Genomic DNA, 18,832 nt, shown 5'->3' with positions numbered 1-18,832 from the left:
TAATCAATCTGATTTCTGTATTGACCATCTCATGATATCCATGTGTAGAGTCTTCTCATGTGTTGTTGGAAGAGGGTGTTTACTATGGCCAGTACATTCTTTTGGCAAAACTCTGTTTGCCTTTGCCCTCCTTCATTCTGTACTCCAAGGCCAAATTTGTCTGTTACTCCAGCTATTTCTTGACTTCCTACTTTTGCATTCTACTTCCCTATAATGAAAAGGAAATATTTGGGGGGTGTTAGTTCTAGAAGGTCTTCATAGAACCATTCAAATTCAGCCACTTCAGCATTACTGGTTTGGGCATAGACTTGGATTACTGTAGTATTGAATGATTTGCCTTGGAAACAAACAGAGGTCATTCTGTTGTTTTTGAGACTGCGTCCAAGTACTGCATTTTGGACTCTTCTGTTGACTATGATGGCTACTCCATTTCTTCTAAGGGATTCTTGCCCACAGTAGTGGATATAATGGTCATCTGAGTTAAATTCACCCTTTCTGGTACATTTTAGTTCCTAAATGTCCTAAAATGTCCTTGTTGTTCCTAAAATGTCCATTTTCACTCTTGCCATCTGTTTGACCACTTCCAATTTGCCTTGACTCGTGCAGCTGACATTCCAGGTTCCTTTGTAATATCACCCTTTGCAGCATCAGACTTTACTTCCATCACCTGTCACACCCACACTGGGTGGTGTTTTTGCTTTGGCTTCATCTCTTCATTCTTTCTGAAGTTATTTCTTCATTTTTCTCCAGTAATCAACTGTACTCCAATATAAAAGAAAAATCTTCAAAAAGCAAGCAGGTGAGGGTCTTTATCCTATTTTCTTCCAAGGAAGCTTTTTAACCACCGCTAAAAATTTACTGGATTTCTCATTAATTTATCCACATATCAAAGGTGTCTTGGGAGGGACAGTTTGTATCAGGACCCAAAGGGTCTGGGCATGACCTCTGCATTATGTTTTTATTGCTGATGTAATGAATTATCACAATTGAATGACTTCGAGCAGCACTTATTATTTCAGAGTTTTGTATATCAGAATTCTGAGTGCAGTTTGGTTGAACTGGTTCAACTGCTTAGACTCCCAAGTTAGAATCAATGTATCAGCACAACTGCTTTCCTTTTGGGGATGAGGTGGGTCTGGGGGTGAAGTTCATGCAAATTCTTGGCAGAATCAGTTTCTTGTAGCTGTAGGACTGTGGTCCTTGTTTATTTGTGGAGAAAGTCAGCCAGGAGCCTCTATTAATCCCTTAGTGGACTTGTTGCACTATCCCCTCCATTCTCAAACCAGCAAAACCTCATGCTTCTCACACTTCAAATCCCCCAGACTTTGCCTTCTGCTTTCTCTCTCTTGCCTCCAGTAGAAGAGCATTCTCTGTTTTTAAGGACTTACCTTGATTAGATTGGGCTCACCATGATAATACAAGATCATCTTCCTAAAGTCCATAACCTTAATTATATCTATTATATATTAATTATATTCTATCTAACATATCTAATTATTTTGTATCTTTTGCCTTTTGATGTAACATATTCACAAATTCTGGAGCATTTGGATATGGGCATCCTTCTTCCTTCTATACCCTCCCTCATGAAACAATAGGGCTTCTTACTCAGAACAGCCACTGAAGTGATTCTGTAAGAATATATATCTGCTCCAGGGCCAGATACTTACTGTCTTTCCAGCTGTAGCTAGAAAAGAGGTGGACACAGTATTGGGAAAAATAAGTTTTCATCAGGCATCCCATTGTGTATATACTCGGTATAAGACTACTCTTGATCTGTATGAGACACTTAGTATTAATAAATGGTAGTCGGCGTGATACTGTTGACAGCAATGATCTGCCTACATTTGACATAAGACTCAATGCTAGTGACTGAAGCAGATTCAAAGCAAATAAGACATAGCCTCTGCCTAGGAAAAATAAGTTATACAGATACATATATGGAACAAATGAAATGGAAAATGCTTTGAGAAGGGGTGCTTCTTTTCCTCTTGATGATGTTCCTGATGCTCCTTTTAAACTGTTGTTGTTGTTGTTGTTTAGTCACTAAATCATGTCCCAGTCTTTGCAACCCCATGGAAACTCTTCTTACCCAGATAAAAAGTGACGTGAAGGGTGGAGAGCAATTGGTTAGCATGCAGTTTGTCCTGGCTGGTGCTCACACTCTGCAGAGCCAATCTGGTAAGCCCAGAAAGGCCAGCTACTTGATAAAATTCCCTCGGAGAGGGCCAGAAACTGGGAAAAGGTCAGCAAATCTTCTCAGATTTAAAAATAGAGAGCTAGGAAACAAAAGATTCAATGCAACTTTTACAACTACAAATTAAATGCAAAGAATGACACATCATTACATAAGCAGCATAAAATATAATTTAAATGTCAAAAGAGCTGAAGCTTCTTTAATCATGTGAGGAAAAAAAATGGCAAAATGTGTTAAATGTCTCCATTTGTACTCTACAAAAAAAGTGAAAAGTAAAAATGGCATTGTTTTATAATGCAAAAATTTAAAAATCAGTTGTGTTTTTTTACTGTTTATAGGAATCTTTATGTTTATTTTGTCCAACTTTAAAAATATCTATCTTCTAAAAGTTCTTTTGACTTTCAGGAACTGTGGATATATTTGAATACAAGGAGGTATCATTCAGCTTATGAAAGTGCTTGAATGTGATATGTGTGCTTATTAAAGTTAGAGTTAAGTCTTAGATATGTGAAGGGTACATTTTCATTGGAAGGAGTAGGCGTATTACAGATTGCTCTTGCTCTACTACTTGGAATATGATTTCACATACATTTTGCTCTCTTGAAAATTAGCTTTGTGGCAGTTGGTTTCCCTACTTCTGCCACCCACTTACATTTTAGATCTCTGTTTTGAAGCTTGTGAGATATATTTAAAAACATCATATTAACGTTTTAGGTCTCTGTCTGGATACAGTGGTTTCACATATGCTGTTCTTCAACAGATGCAGAATTTTACTAGCTTTTGGTTGTCAAAGATGTCAATCTAATCAAACTTAAATATGTACCACATATGTGTATGTGTTTGTGTGTGCGAGTATATATATATATACTATATATATATATATATGCTATAGTTTAGGAATTTTACTCTTCATTCATTTCAGCTCAATTCAGTTCAGTTGTTCAATCATGTCTGACTCTTTGCGACCCCATGGACTGCAGCATACCAGGCCTCCCTGTCTTTCAACAACTGGAGTTTACTCAAACTCATGTCCATTGAGTCAGTGATGCCATCCAACCACTTCATCCTCTGTTGCCCCTTTCTCCTCCTGCCTTCAATCTTTTCCAACATCAGGGTCTTTTCCAGAGAGTCAGTTCTTCCCATCAGGTGGCCAAAGTATTGTAGTTTCAGCATCAATCCTTCCAATGAATATTCAGGACTGATTTCTTTTAGGATGGACTGGTTGGATCTCCTTGCAGTCCAAGGGACTCTCAAGACTCTTCTCCAACACCACAGTTCAAAAGCATCTTCATTCATTTAGTAAACATTTATTAAGCTCCTACTGTGTTCTTTTTAGTGACCTGAGCACTGGGAAAGCTAAGGTTTATTAAGACACAAGATCCTGGTCTTGAGCACTCAAAACTCAGGTTGAGAGAAACTTGGAATAGGATATTGTGGTAAATGCTGTCCTAGCAGCCAGTGGTGTGTGAAGAGAGCTTTGGGAATACCCAGGAGAGAAACCTGCCCTAAACTAGGGCAGAAAGATTTGAGCCAAGGTTCCTGGAGATAACTTTATTTTAGTGAACCAGTCTTTAGAAGTAATTTCTTTATTTAGGTCTCTGATATTTTCAATATCTTATTCCCCAGTTTATTGGAGGATGAGATATAAGGGAAAGGAGATTGAGTTAGGAAAAAAAGAGAGAGTGAAGAGCTATTTCAGAATTCTTCTGTGATTTGCCCTGGGATATAACTTCCATTACAGGTGACTGTTTTTGACTCTGGGTTTCTTAGAAGCAAGGAGTCATTCCCATGCTTATAGGAGAAACCACAACATAATATATATAATTCTCTCTGGGTCTATGAGAGGCAAGGCATGAAGGACATCTTAAACATTGCCTTCGAGCAGCATTTCCTCAGCCATTCTTGACTGGTGATAAGTGACCACATGACCTTCCCTTCCAGGTCAGTCATTTCTCCAACTAGGAAAGCAACGCAAGGTGTTATGCACCTGAGGTATCATGAAAACAGCAATGAAATAGAAACAATTCTATGTAACCTCTAAAAAAGTCAGTAAAAGATGATGCTATAAAAGATTCAAAGTCACTTCTGCCAGTTGACAAGTTGCTTCGCAAGGCTCTCCCCCAAATTAGACCAGCTCTTATACAGTACTTTGCCAAGAATTTAGTATGGAAATATTTTCTGATAAAGAAAACCATAGGAAGAATTTGAACTGTATTGCAGTATGCCAACTTCTCACAGTGTATTTTTTTTAAAACAGAAAACAACAATAGAAAGCAAGCGCAATAGAATTTATTTATAAGAACACCTGCTTTAAAAATAACCCTACTGTTCAGAAGGAACAGTTTCTGAACTGTTTTGTTTTTCTGCAAGGAAAAATCCACAAATGAGTTGAAAATTATCAAGTTGCTGTTAGTTGTATGCACAAAATTTACCTGTGTGCCCAGCTGTATATTTCATTTGCGGTATCAGGGTCATAATCCAATGTAATGATATTATATTGTAAGACACACACACACACATATATATAAAATCTTACTAAAAAACCTGAAATGAGTTTTTGGCCAGCCCAATATAGCTATCCTTCAGAATAGAAGGGCTAGAAGGAAGAAACATTCGAGGGTTGTCTTCAACATTCACATCAACCACCAGGAAAGATATCTAAAGAAATCCTCCCAGCATCAGGGAGTGGATGAATAAGATGGAAAATAGCTGAGACAGAGATAGTTCCCTTCAAATTTCATGCTTTGCATCTGTGTTATCGCAAGTATTTATAAAGTAGATGCAGGGTAAGAATCTCAACACAGAAGCCAGATAGTAATTTAGAAAAAGAAGCACAGAAAATGCTTGAAGAATCAAGAAAAAAATCACATTAGTATGTTGTGGTTGTTGTTCAGTCATGTCTGAGACTTTGCAATATGGACTGCAGCATGCCAGGCTTCCCTGTCCTTCCTCATCTTCCAGAGCTTGCTCAAAATTATGTCCATTGAGTTGGTGATGCCATCCAACCATCTCATCCTCTGTTATCCCCTTCTCCTTTTGCCTTCAATCTTTCCAAGCATCAGGGTCTTTTCTAATGAGCCAGCCCTTTGCATCAGGTGGCCAAAATATTGGAGCTTCAGCTTCAGCATCAGTCCTTCCAATGAATATTAAGGGTTGATTTCCTTTAGGATTAACTGCTTTGATCTCTTTGCAGTCCAAGAGACTCTCAAGAATCTTCTTCAGCACCACAGTTTGAAAGCCTCAGTTCTTCAATGCTCAGCCTGCTTTATGGTCCAACTCTCACATCCATGCATGACTATTGGAAAAAACCATAACTTTAACTATACGGACCTTTTTTTTGGCAAAATAATGTCTCTGCTTTTTAATACACCATCAAGGTTTGTCATAGCTTTTTTCCCAAGGAGAATCTTTTAATTTCATGGCCACAGTCACCTTCTGCAGTGATTTTGCGGCCCAAGAAAATAAAGTCTGTCACTGTTGGGACTGGATGCCCTGAGTTTTTTTGAATGCTGATTTTTAAGCCAGCTTTTTCACTCTCCTCTTTCACCTTCACAAAGAGGCTGTTTAGTTACTCTTCACTTTCTGCCATATGGATGATGTCATCTGCATATCTGAGGTTATTGCTATTTCTCCTGGCCATCTTGATTCCAACTTGTGCTTCATCCAGCTTGGCATTTTGCATGATGTACTCTGCATGTAAGTTAAATAAGCAGGGTGACAATACATAGCCTTGACATACTCCTTTCCCAATTTTGAACCAGTCCATTGTTCCATGTTCGATTCTAATTGTTGCTTCTTGACCTGTATACACATTTCTCAGGAGGCAGGTCAGGTGGTCTGGTATTCCCATCTCTTTCAGAATTTTCCACAGTTTGTTGTGATCCTCACTGTCAAAGGCTTTGACATAGTCAATAACACAGAAGTAGATGTTTTTCTGGAACTCTCATTTTTTTGATGATCCAATGGATGTTGGCAATTTGATCTCTGGTTCCTCTGCCTTTTCTAAATCCAGCTTGAACATCTGGAATTTCACAGTTCATGTACTGTTGAAGCCTAGCTTGGAGGATTTGGGGCATGACTTTGCTAACATGTGAAATGAGTGCAATTGTGTGGTAGTTTGAGCATTCTTTGGCATTGCCTTTCTTTGGGATTGGAATGAAAACTGACCTTTTCCAGTCCTGTGGCCACTGCTGAGTTTTCCAAATTTGCTGGCATATAGAGTGCAGCACTTTCACAGCATCATCTTTTAGGATTTGAAATAGCTCACCTGGAATTCCATCACCTCCACTAGCTTTGTTCGTAGTGCTGCTTCCTAAGGCCCATTTGACTTCACACTCCAGGATATCTAGCCCTAGGTGACTGATCACACCATGTTATCCGGGTCATTAGGATTATTTTTGTATAGTTCTTTTGTGTATTCTTGCCTCTTCTTAATGTCTTCTGCTTCTATTAGTTCCATACTGTTTCTATCCTTTATTTTGCCTATCTTTGCGTGAAATGTCCCCTTCATATCTGTCATTTTCTTGAAGAGATCTCTAGTCTTTCCCATTCTACTCTTTTCCTCTATTTCTTTGCATTGATCACTGAAGAAGGCTTTCTTATCTCTCCTTGCTGTTCTTTGGAACTGTGCATTAAGATGGGTATATCTTTCCTTTTTTCCTTTGCCTTTTGCTTTTCTTCTGTTCTCAGCTATTTGTAAGGTCTCATCAGCAACTGTTCTGCCATTTTGCATTTCTTTTTCTTGGCAATGGTTTTGATCACTTCCTCCTGTATAATGTTATGTAACTCTGTCCATAGTTCTTCAGGCAATCTTTCTATCAGATCTAATCCCTTGAATCTATTTGTCACTTCCACTGTATAATCATAAAGGATTTGATTTAGGGCATACCTGGATGGCCTAGTGGTTTTCGCTACTTTCTTCAATATAAGTCTGAATTTTGCATTAATGAGTTCATGATTAGAGTCACAGTCAGCTCCCTATCTTGTTTTTGCAGACTGTATAGAGCTTTTCCATCATTGGCTGCAAAGAATATAATAAGTCTGATTTCAGCATTGACCATCTGGTGATGTCCATGTGTAGAGTCGTCTCTTGGAGGGTGTTCGCTCTGACCAGTGCTTTCTCTTCGCAAAACTCTGTTAGCCTTTGCCATGCTTCATTTTGTATTCCAAGGCCAAACTTGCCCGTTACTCTAGGTATCTCTTGACTCCCTACTTTTACATTCCAGTCCCCTCTGATGAAAAAGACATCTTTTTTTCACATTAGTATAAAATATACTAATTGAGGAGTTATTATTTTGCCAGACACTGAACTGCAGTAAAATATAAGGCATACCCTTTATCTTCAAGATTTTGCCTTCCAGTGAGGGAAAGTGGTCCATCTACAACTAATTATATTCTAATACAGTCTAGTATTAGTACACTAATTAGTACACTAAAATGTTGATTAATTCCATCAGGAGAAGTAAGAAGGCATCACTGAGTAGGAAACATTTGAGTAGAGCCTTGACAAATATAGAGGATATCAACAGGCAGAGAAGAAAATAGTGGCAATAATAGGTCCAGATCCAGTATTTGATCTGCAATCCAAGATAACATTCTGAGCATGGTCAGAACATTAAGAAGTGAGATAGGATAATGAGACTAACAAGAATGGTGAATTGGAACAGGACAGTGTAGTCAGAAGACCCTTGACACTCTGACAGTCAGGGTGCTTCTAAGATAGATGGTAATATAGAAGATACTGCTAGGTGTCCAACTTATATCCACCCCTTTTTTCTCCTTGTTAATAGGGACCTAATTCTAATTTAGGAGGCAAAGTTCTGCATAAAATACCTTACCTTCTCATAACTCCCTTGTATCCAGGGATGGATATGTAACTTAGTTTAGACCATTAAGATATAAGCAGAAGTTTCTCAGGATATTTTTAAGACGGGACACAGCTGACATCTGTATTTTTCATATTGACTTTGCATTTCTTTCCACCCATCTCACAGAGATGAATAGCTATTTCATAAATAGGGTGGCAAAAGTCTTACAGTGAGGATCATAGAACAGGAAGGAGCCTGGTTCTCAAGCAATAGCTCTGGTCTACCTACCCTGGATTCCTTGTTATGGGAGAAAAATAAACTAATTTGTTTAATCCCTTGTGGCTAGGTTCCTATTAATGCAACTAAATTCAGTCCTGATTGATAGAGATGGCTTATAGGGGAAAGCAAAAATAATTGAAAAAAAAGTAAGAGCAATTCTAACTGGAAGTTGAAGCCCCAAGAATTGTGAGGGTGGAAGCAGCCCAGCACCAGCCTTGAGTACCCCAACCCCATGTCCATGCAGACAGTCCACCCACCAGTGATCGACAGCCACTCTGCACTCCCCACCCCAAGGCCATGTAGCCAATGACATGGAAAGCCTACTGTGCCATCCAGTGGGTCTGCAGCCACCACATGAAGCAAGGCTTTCCAGCTAGCTGGGCTGTGGGCCAATCCCACCAACCAGTATGCCCACAGCAGTCAGCCTTGCCACAACAGAAGGGTGAATGGAGCCCACATAGAAAGTACTCCTAGAACATATAGCTCTGAAGACCATAGGGGATTGTGCTCTTCAATCTAACTGGATATCATCTGTATAAGGTCTCTTCTCCTAGATCAGGAAATGTGATCAACCTACCTGACACAAAGAAATAAACACAAGGAAGTAGAGAAAATGATAGACGAATACTCTCCAAATGAAGGAATAAGACAAAAGCTCAGAAAAAGAACTAACATTTAGAGGTAAGAAATCTACTGGATAAAGAGTTCAAGTTGATGATTGTAAAGATGCTCATTGAGCTCAAGAGAAGGATGGATGAACACAGTGAAAATGAGAATTTCAGCAGTTAGCAAATGTAAAGGAGAATTAAATGGAGCTGAAGAAAACAATAACTGAAAAAAAAAAACTAGAAAGAATCAACAGCTAATTCAGTGATATGAAGGAATGGATCAGGAACTGGAATACAGAGTAGTGTAATCATTTAAGCTAACCAGAAAAAAAGAATTAAAAACATGAGGATAGTTTTAAAGACTTCTGGAACAAAATCAAGTGTACTAACCTTCACATTATGAGTCCCAGAAGAAGAGAGAGAGAAAGGGGGAGAACTAATTTGAAAATGTAGAGTTGTTAGAATAAACTTAAACAATCACCAACTTAAAATAATTACATGTATTTATACATGAACTTTATGGTAACCACAAACCAGAAACCTATGATGGATACACCTACCAAAAAAAAAAAAAAAAAAAAAAGGAAAAAGAATCTAAATATAACACTAAAAATAGTCATCAAATCATAAGAGAAGAGAGCAAAAGAAGAAAGGAATGAAAAAGTATGAAAACAACCAGAAAACAATATACAAAATGGCAATAAGCACATCAATAATTTCTTTAAATATAAATGGACTAAATGATCCAGCCAAAAGACCTAGAGTGGTTGGATAAAACAAAAACACAAGAACCATATATATGCTGCCTGTAGGAAACTTATTTCAGATGTGAAGATGCACACAGGCTGAAAGTGAGAGAATTTGGAAAAGTATTCCATACAAATGGAAGCAAAAAGAAATCTTGAGTATCAATACGTGTATCAGAAAAAATTGACTTTAAAGCAAATATTGTAATAAGAGACAAAGAAGGACATAGCATGATATAAAAAGATCACTCCAACAACAGGATATAGCACTTAAAATATACATACACCCATTATGCTGCTGCTTCTAAGTCGCTTCAGTTGTGTCGGACTCTATGCAACCCCATGGACGGCAGCCCACCAGGCTCCCCCGTCCCTGGGATTCTCCAGGCAAGAACACTGGAGTGGGTTGCCATTTCCTTCTCCAATGCATGAAAGTGAAAAGTGAAAGTGAAGTTGCTCAGTCGTGTCTGACTCTCAGCGACCCCATGGACTGCAGCCCACCAGGCTCCCCTGTCCATAAGATTTTCCAGGCAAGAGTACTGGAGTGGGGTGCCATTGCCTTCTCCATTATAGGAGCTCCTAAATAAATGAAACCAATATTAGGAGATATAAAGGAAGAAACTGACGCAATAACAGTATGAAACTTTAACATTCCACTTACATCAATGGACAGATCATTTAGGCAGAACATCAGTAAGAAAACACTGGCCTTAAAGATTACATCAGCCCAGATTAAATTAATAGATATACAGACTGTTTCATCCAAATCAGCAGACTAAGCATTCTTTTCAAATGTAGTGTAACATTTTCCTGGGTAGATCACATGCAAGACCAGAAAACTTATGAGTTTTACCTGAGGAGAGCAAAAACATTAATTTGAAAAGATATCCACCCCAATGTTCATTGCATAGTATTTGGAACTCAATGAAACTAAGCCATGCCCGCGGGGCAACCCAAGACGGGTGGGTCATGGTGGAGAGGTCTGACAGAATGTGGTCCACTGGAGAAGGGAATGGCAAACCACTTCAGTATTCTTGCCTTGAGAACCCCATGAACAGTATGAAAAGGCAAAATGATAAGATATTTAAAGAGGAACTCCCCAGGTCATTAGGTGCCCAATATGCTACTGGAGGTCAGTGGAGAAATAACTCCAGAAAGAATGAAGGGATGGAGCCAAAGCAAAAACAATACCCAGTTCTGGATGAGACTGGTGATAGAAGCAAGATCCGATGCTATAAAGAGCAATATTGCATAGGAACCTGGAATGTCAGGACCATGAATCAAGGCAAATTGGAAATGGTCAAACAGGAGATGGCAAGAGTGAATGTCGACATTCTAGGAATCAGCGAACTAAAATGGACTGGAATGGGTGAATTTAACTCAGATGACCATTATATCTACTACTGTGGGCAGGAATCCCTCAGAAGAAATGGAGTAGCCATCATGGTCAACCAAAGAGTCCAAAATGCAGTATTTGGATGCAATCTCAAAAACGACAGAATGATCTCTGTTCGTTTCCAAGGCAAACCATTCAATATCACAGTAATCCAAGTCTATGCCCCAACCAGTAACACTGAAGAAGCTGAAGCTGAATGGTTCTATGAAGACCTACAAGGCCTTTTAGAAGTAAAACCCAAAAAAGATGTCCTTTTCATTATAGGGGACTGAATGCCAAAGTAGGAAGTCAAGAAACACCTGGAGTAACAGGCAAATTTGGCCTTGGAATGCGGAATGAAGCAGGGCAAAGACTAATAGAGTTTTGCTTAAAAAATGCACTGGTCATAGCAAACACCCTCTTCCAACAACACACGAGAAGACTCTACACATGGACATCACCAGATGGTCAACACCGAAATCAGAAGCTCTATACAGTCCACAAAAACAAGACCAGGAGCTGACTGTGGCTCAGATCATGAACTCCTTATTGCCAAATTCAGATTGAAATTGAAGAAAGTAGGGAAAACCACTAGACCATTCAGGTATGACCTAAATCAAATCCCTTATGATTATACAGTGGAAGTGAGAAATAGATTTAAGGGCCTAGATCTGATAGATAGAGTGCCTGATGAACTATGGAATGAAGTTCGTGACATTGTACAGGAGACAGGGATCAAGACCATCCCCATCTAAAATAAATGCAAAAAAGCAAAATGGCTGTCTGGGGAGGCCTTACAAATAGCTCTGAAAAGAAGAGAGGCAAAAAGCAAAGGAGAAAAGGAAAGATATAAGCATCAGAATGCAGAGTTCCAGAGAACAGCAGAAGAGATAAGAAAGCCTTCTTCAGTGATCAATGCAAAGAAATAGAGGAAAACAACAGAATGGGAAAGATTAGAGATCTCTTCAAGAAAATTAGAGATACCAAGGGAATATTTCATGCAAAGATGGGCTTGATAAAGGACAGAAATTGTATGGACCTAACAGAAGCAGAAGATATTAAGAAGAGATGGCAAGAATACACAGAAGAACTATATAAAAAAGATCTTCATGACCTGGATAATCACGATGGTGTGATCACTCATCTAGAGCCAGACATCCTGGAATGTGAAGTCAAGTGGACCTTAGAAAGCATCACTATGAACAAAGCTAGTGGAGGTGATGGAATTCCAGTTGAGCTATTTCAAATCCTGAAAGATGATTCTGTGAAAGTGCTGCACTCAATATGCCAGCAAATTTGGAAAACTCAGCAGTGGTCACAGGACTGGAAAAGGTCAGTTTTCATTGGCAATGCCAAAGAATGCTCAAACTACCGCACAATGCACTCATCTCACATGCTAGCAAAGTAATGCTCAAAATTCTCCAAGGCAGGCTTCAACAACATGTGAACTGTGAACTTCCAGATGTTCAAGCTGGTTTTAGAAAAGGCAGAGGAACCAGAGATCAAATTGCCAACATCCGCTAGATCATGGAAAAGGCAAGAGAGTTCCAGAAAAACATCTATTTCTGCTTTATTGACTATGCCAAAGCCTTTGACTGTGTGGATCACAATAAACTGTGGAAGATTCCGAAAGAAATGGGAATACTAGACCACCTGACCTGCCTCTTGAGAAATCTGTATGCAGGTCAGGAAACAACAGTTAGAACTGGACATGGAACAACAGACTGGTTCCAAATAGGAAAAGGAGTATGTCAAGGCTGTATATTGTCACCCTGCTTATTTAACTTCTTTGCAGAGTACAGCATGAGAAATGCTTGACTGGAAGAAACACAAGCTGGAATCTAGATTACCGGGAGAAATATCAATAACCTCAGATATGCAGATGACACCACCCTTATAGCAGAAAGTGAAGAGGAACTAAAAAGCCTCTTGATGAAAGTGAAAGAGGAGAGTGAAAAAGTTGGCTTAAAGCTCAACATTCAGAAAACGAAGATCATGGCATCCGGTCCCATCACTTCATGGGAAATAGATGGGGAAACAGTGGAAACAGTGTCAGACTTTATTTTTGGGGACTCCAAAATCACTGCAGATGGTGACTGCAGCCATGAATTTAAAAGACGCTTACTCCTTGGAAGAAAAGTATGAGCAACCTAGATAGCATATTGAAAAGCAGGGACATTACTTTGCCGACTAAGGTCCATCTAGTCAAGGCTATGGTTTTTCCAGTAGTCATGAGAGTTTGACTGTGAAGAAGGCTGAGTGCTGAAGAATTGATGCTTTTGAACTGTGGTGTTGGAGAAGACTCTTGAGAGTCCCTTGGACTGCAAGGAGATCCAACCAGTCCATTCTGAAGGAGATCAGCCCTGGGGTTTCTCTGGAAGGAATGATGCTAAAGCTGAAACTCCAGTATTTTGGCCGCCTCATATGAAGAATTGACTCATTGGAAAAGACTTTGATGTTGGGAGGGATTGGGGGCAGGAGAAGAAGGGGACAACAGAGGATGAGATGGCTGGATGGCATCACTGACTTGATGGACGCAAATCTGAGTGAACTCCGGGAGCTGGTGATGGACAGGGAGGCCTGGCGTGCTGTGATTCATGGGGTCGCAAAGAGTCGGACACGACTGAGCAACTGAACTGAACTAAGTGTCCATTGGAAGCAAACTAAGTGTCCATTGATATCTGAACAGATAAAGAAAATATGGAATACACAGACACAATATATATATATACACACACACAGTGTTACATTACTTAGCCTTAAAAATGAAATTGTGCCATTTGTGACAACATAGATGGATCTAGAAGGGTTTATGCTAAGTGAAATAGATCAGAGATAAAAAGTGTATAATCTCATTTATATGTGGAATCTAAGGAAGAAAGCAAACAGATAAGCAAATAAAACAAAACAAAAATAGACTCCTAGATTCAGAGAAGAAACTGGTGCTTCCCAGAAGGGAGAGTTGTGGAGGGTTGGACAAAATAGTTGAAGAGGATTAAGGGATACAAGCTTTCAGTTATAAAATAAATAATGCCCAGGGGATGTAACATACAGCATAAGGAATACCATAATAACTTTGTATGGGATGGATTGTTACCAGACTTATCATATTGATCATTTTATAATGTATGCAAATGTCAAGTCTGTATGGAGTACACCTGAAACGAACATAATATTGTATGTCAACACTATTTCAACAGAAAAAAATGTTGTGAGACTGAAGAAAAGTAAACTTTCCTGATCTTAAATCAGTACTTAGCAAAAGTTCCAGTTCTTTTCTTTCCTATTGAACTATTTTGCATTCTTAGAACATCCATCCATTCACCATTTAAATAAATATGTATGGTGCACTTGCTATACATCAGGCCTTGTGCTACGTTCCAGGGATACAAAAACAGTCGTGATGTGGCTCCTCAGGAAGCACCTGATCCAGTGAAAACGAGTATCAGATTTAATCACAGGGACTTCCCTGGTGGTCCAGCGGTTAAGAACTCACCTTGCAATGCATGGGACATGGGTGGGATCCCTGGTCAGGGAACTAAGATCCCACATGCCTTGGAGTAACTAACCTCATGAGCCACAACTACTGAAGCCCGTATGCCGGAGCTAGAGATCCCGTGCATCTCTCCTCTCTCAAGGAGAGATCCTGCATGAGGCACTGAAGATCCCACATGTCTCAACTAAGACCTGATGCAGCCAAATAAGTAAAGTGAATCAATATTAAAAATTTAATCAAAAGTCTGGATTTGAAAATGGGGCCTGAAAAGTTTCTGAAATTCTAACATAGAATAAATTATTCTCTTTCAGCTGCACTAACAATTTGAAGTTTAAATTGGTTACTGATACATTAGTACCACAGAAGAAAAGGGGCCTTCATGTTTTATTACTAGTGATCTTGAGTTAAGGAAACACACAGTTAGCATCTTTCTAAAGGAAAATGAATTAAGTAGCTGAAGACAGAATGTCTTAGAAGACCTGTAAATGCCACCTCTGGACAGTTATGGATAAGATTCTAGACACGTTAATCTCCACTTTTTCAAACCACTGCACCCCATCAAACATCTAACTTCTAAAGGCAGTAAAATGGACTAGTGTGTGTCATAGAACCTTTTTATGCCCTGATAATGCTCTGTTGTTTAGTTGCCAAGCCTTGTCCAACTCTTTTGCAATGCCATGGATTATAGCCCGCCAGGCTCCACTGTCCATGGGATTTCCCAGGCAAGAATAGTGGAGTAGGTTGCCATTTCTTTCTCTAGGGATCTTCCTGACTCAGGGATTGAACCCACATCTCCTGCACTGGCAGACTGATTCTTTACTGCTGAGCCACCTGGAAAGCCCCTGATAATACTCTGCTGCTGCTGCTGCTGCGTCGCTTCAGTCATGTCCAACTCTGTGTGACCCCATAGATGGCAGCCCACCAGGCTTCACCATCCCTGGGATTCTCCAGGCAAGAACACTGGAGTGGGTTGCCATTTCCTTCTCCAATGCATGAAAGTGAAAAGTGAACGTGAAGTCGGGTCAGTCACGTCCGACTCTTCACGACCCCATGGACTGCAGCATACCAGGCTCCTCCTCCATCCATGGGATTTTCCAGGCAAGAGTACTGGAGTGGGGTGCCATTGCCTTCTCCGGATAATACTCTAGGGATCACAAAAAGAAATCCACTGCTAGCTCTTAAAATAAACTTTAAATTTGAATATTCATACATAACTTTCAAGACCTTCAGAACACATTACTAGCCACCTGTTATGTACCTGAACCTGTGTTAGGTGATGAGAAGACAGAGGGGCATGTTGCTTGCCCTCAAGCTCCTGGGAGCCTGTACATGCAAAAGGAAACAAGCAGGTAGCAGTTTCCAGAGCAAGCACCTAGCAGAGCTGCAGAAGATGCATGAAGGTTAGTTAGTAGGAAGCCTAACAGCTTTGATGGTATCAGAGCCCAAGAGAATCTTGTAAATAGAGTAACTCAAGCAGTTTAGTGAGGCTAATGCAACAATGAGTAACACTATTATTTCTCTGCCCAGATATTTGTGGACCTTATTACAAATAGGTAGAGAAGAGCACTCAGGTATGTAACTTGAGGTTCTGTTAGCTTTCATATACTGAAAAAGTAAACACGTGGGTCTTTGATGGAAGGAAGGGCAACTCATTATCCCTCTTTGTATGATGCATGCAGTGTGTTTTGAGATCTTGAGTCTCAGGGATTTCTGAAAGTCATTTTCAAGCTTTTATTTAAGTAACAATCTTGTGGTCTTCATTTGATGGTAAATGATTTCTGCAAATGCTTTTATGCCTTTTTGTTGCTTGCCCTTTAAGAAATGTGGGATAAGATAAAATGAAGAAGCTGTCTTTCCAGCTGTTTCATTGCTCCTTTGCTTCCCACAGTGGATTGCTGTGCTTTTTAGGACAGATACTGAATATTGTTTTCCTCCTAATTATTTCTGCAGAGGGATAGTAGCAGCTCTCTGACGTTGAGTGATGATCCCTGCTATTATTAAGATTTTGTGAGTGTGTGTTTTGAAAACAGTGTCACTGATATATGACTGCAATTTTGTTTCATTTCACAAAAGTCAGTAAGGATAGAAAAACGTTTGAAAGGCCAACTGGTCCATCCCCCTACTCATTTCCAGAAGTGACTTCCTGAAACCCGCTGTTAGATATTCTTATCCGTTTTTGTTGTTGTTGACAACATAATAATAAGAATATATTAAAACCTCTCATCCTGAACAAGACGTAGGAGAAGGCCATATCCTAGGTAGCATGACTTTTAAGGGACTTGTCTACTAAGACTGACATCTAGATGAAGAGCTGAATAATTACTACTGTTGCATAGCTCCAGGGGGCAGTGTTTGAATCAGAGTCTACTTGGATGGTGACCTTGACACTGTGCAATAAATAATCCACAAAGTCAAACCTCACAGCTTTGAGCTAGATACTTGAAATCTGCCCACCTTAGCATCATACATTTTGGGAGTCTGCTTGCTTTCCCGAAAGACTCAAGGTTATATATTAAAATTTCATTTAAATTTTGATCCTATTCTATGTCTAAGTGTTTTAAATTTTTTACCAGAGGCAAATGAATGCCCCAGAAAAACTCATTGTATTTAAAATCCTGTACTTATACCCATTGCACAGTAAAAATGATGGGTAAACACAAAGGATGACTTCTCTGTTGAGTTGCTGTGGGCAACTCCAGGGTCTGGAAATTCAACCTTTTTTTGATTTGTGAGTCCATGCTTTCCAGGCTACATTAATGAACCAGCCAATAGCCCTGACATAGGTGGACAGGCTCTGAAGCCCAAGTGAGCCAATTTGTGTGGGAAGGAATAATTCATGTGGAAGAAAAAACAAGAATAACATCTAAGTTCAGTCAGTATATTATACTTTACAAAGTTCTCCGACACTAGACTGAGCTTCTTTAAATCAAAGACCATTGTAAATTCTTATGTCATAGTTTAAAGTAAATTCTCAATAAAAGATTTATTGAGCTAATTAACATTTGTTTCTGACCCTCTTTAGGAGGAAAGTTAGGAAATGCTGCTGTTTTTCAGATAATGGATTGGAGATTGAGAATCAACTTGCTCAAGATAATGTTGGTTCATGGCAGAACTGGGAGACGGAATGTGAACCCCTGCCCACTGGTGCATTAGCAATGCACCATCCATGACCCTAGTTACCTTCCACTCGTCCGCATTCAGGCTCTCCTCTCAATAACCACACAATTTCAAGGTCCACACAAATACATTGTCTTTTCTGGTTCAAATATCTGGTTTAGAGTAAAAGCTTTTTTTCTAAATCTGTTAAATCTTCTTGTCATCTTGGATTCAGTCAAACTTCAGGATAGAATGAACAAATTCTAGATGGCAATAATAGGATGCTTCCAGGTGGATATTTCTCACTTACTTCTTACCTACTTTATTCTGCTTCTCAACATTCCACTCAGAACTGTTTTAAATCACCCAGGAAGAAAAACTAGAATAAAAAAGTCTGACTTGCAGTAGGAGCTCTGTCCTGATGGGTATCTAATGACTTTTTTCACTCTGTCATTTGAGGCTATAATTATTTGCACTCTACCAATATAATTATACTAAATTTTGCAGAAAGACAATATAAAATGAAAATATGTTTTCTTTTCTTTCTGGGATGGCTATCTTATCTGTATCATTAAAGGAATGCATTCACGCAAGTGTAAAAATTTGTACTAGTTTTCATGGAATTTCCTATGATCTACTTCCTTGTGTCTAAATCCTATCTGTTTTTCAAGGTTGCTAAAATCCCCTTCTTCCTTAAGCTTTCTATGGCAGTTCTATCTCCCAATAGTAGCTTCCATATCTGACATCAGCACATTTTTGTTTTAACATCTTTGTTGATGTATAATTCACATGCCATAAATGAATCCTTATAAAGCATGCAATTGAATCATTTTTAGTATATTCACATAACTATGCAATTATCACCAAAATCTAAGTTTAAAATATTCTATCCCCAAAAATGCACCCTGTGTTAGCATTTATTTTCCATTAGCATTCACTCTCCAATCTCACTCTCTTCAGCTCTAGGCAATCACTAATTAACTCTCTACTTCTATGGATTTGCCTACTCTAGACGTTTCATGTGTTAATAAATGGCACAATACATGTGGTCTTTTGTGACTAATATTGTTCGCTTAATATATTTTCAGATATATTCATGTTGTAGCATGCATTGACACTTCATTTCTTTTTATCACTGAATAATATTCCATTGTATGGATATACCACTTTTTGTTTACCCATTTAGCAATAGATGGGTTGTTTATAATTTCTGGCTGTCATGAATAAT

The sequence above is a fragment of the Oryx dammah genome, unplaced genomic scaffold (assembly GCF_014754425.2).
Source record: "Oryx dammah isolate SB20612 unplaced genomic scaffold, SCBI_Odam_1.1 HiC_scaffold_28, whole genome shotgun sequence".
Lineage (NCBI taxonomy): Eukaryota > Metazoa > Chordata > Mammalia > Artiodactyla > Bovidae > Oryx > Oryx dammah.
This window is presented reverse-complemented; position numbering follows the sequence as displayed.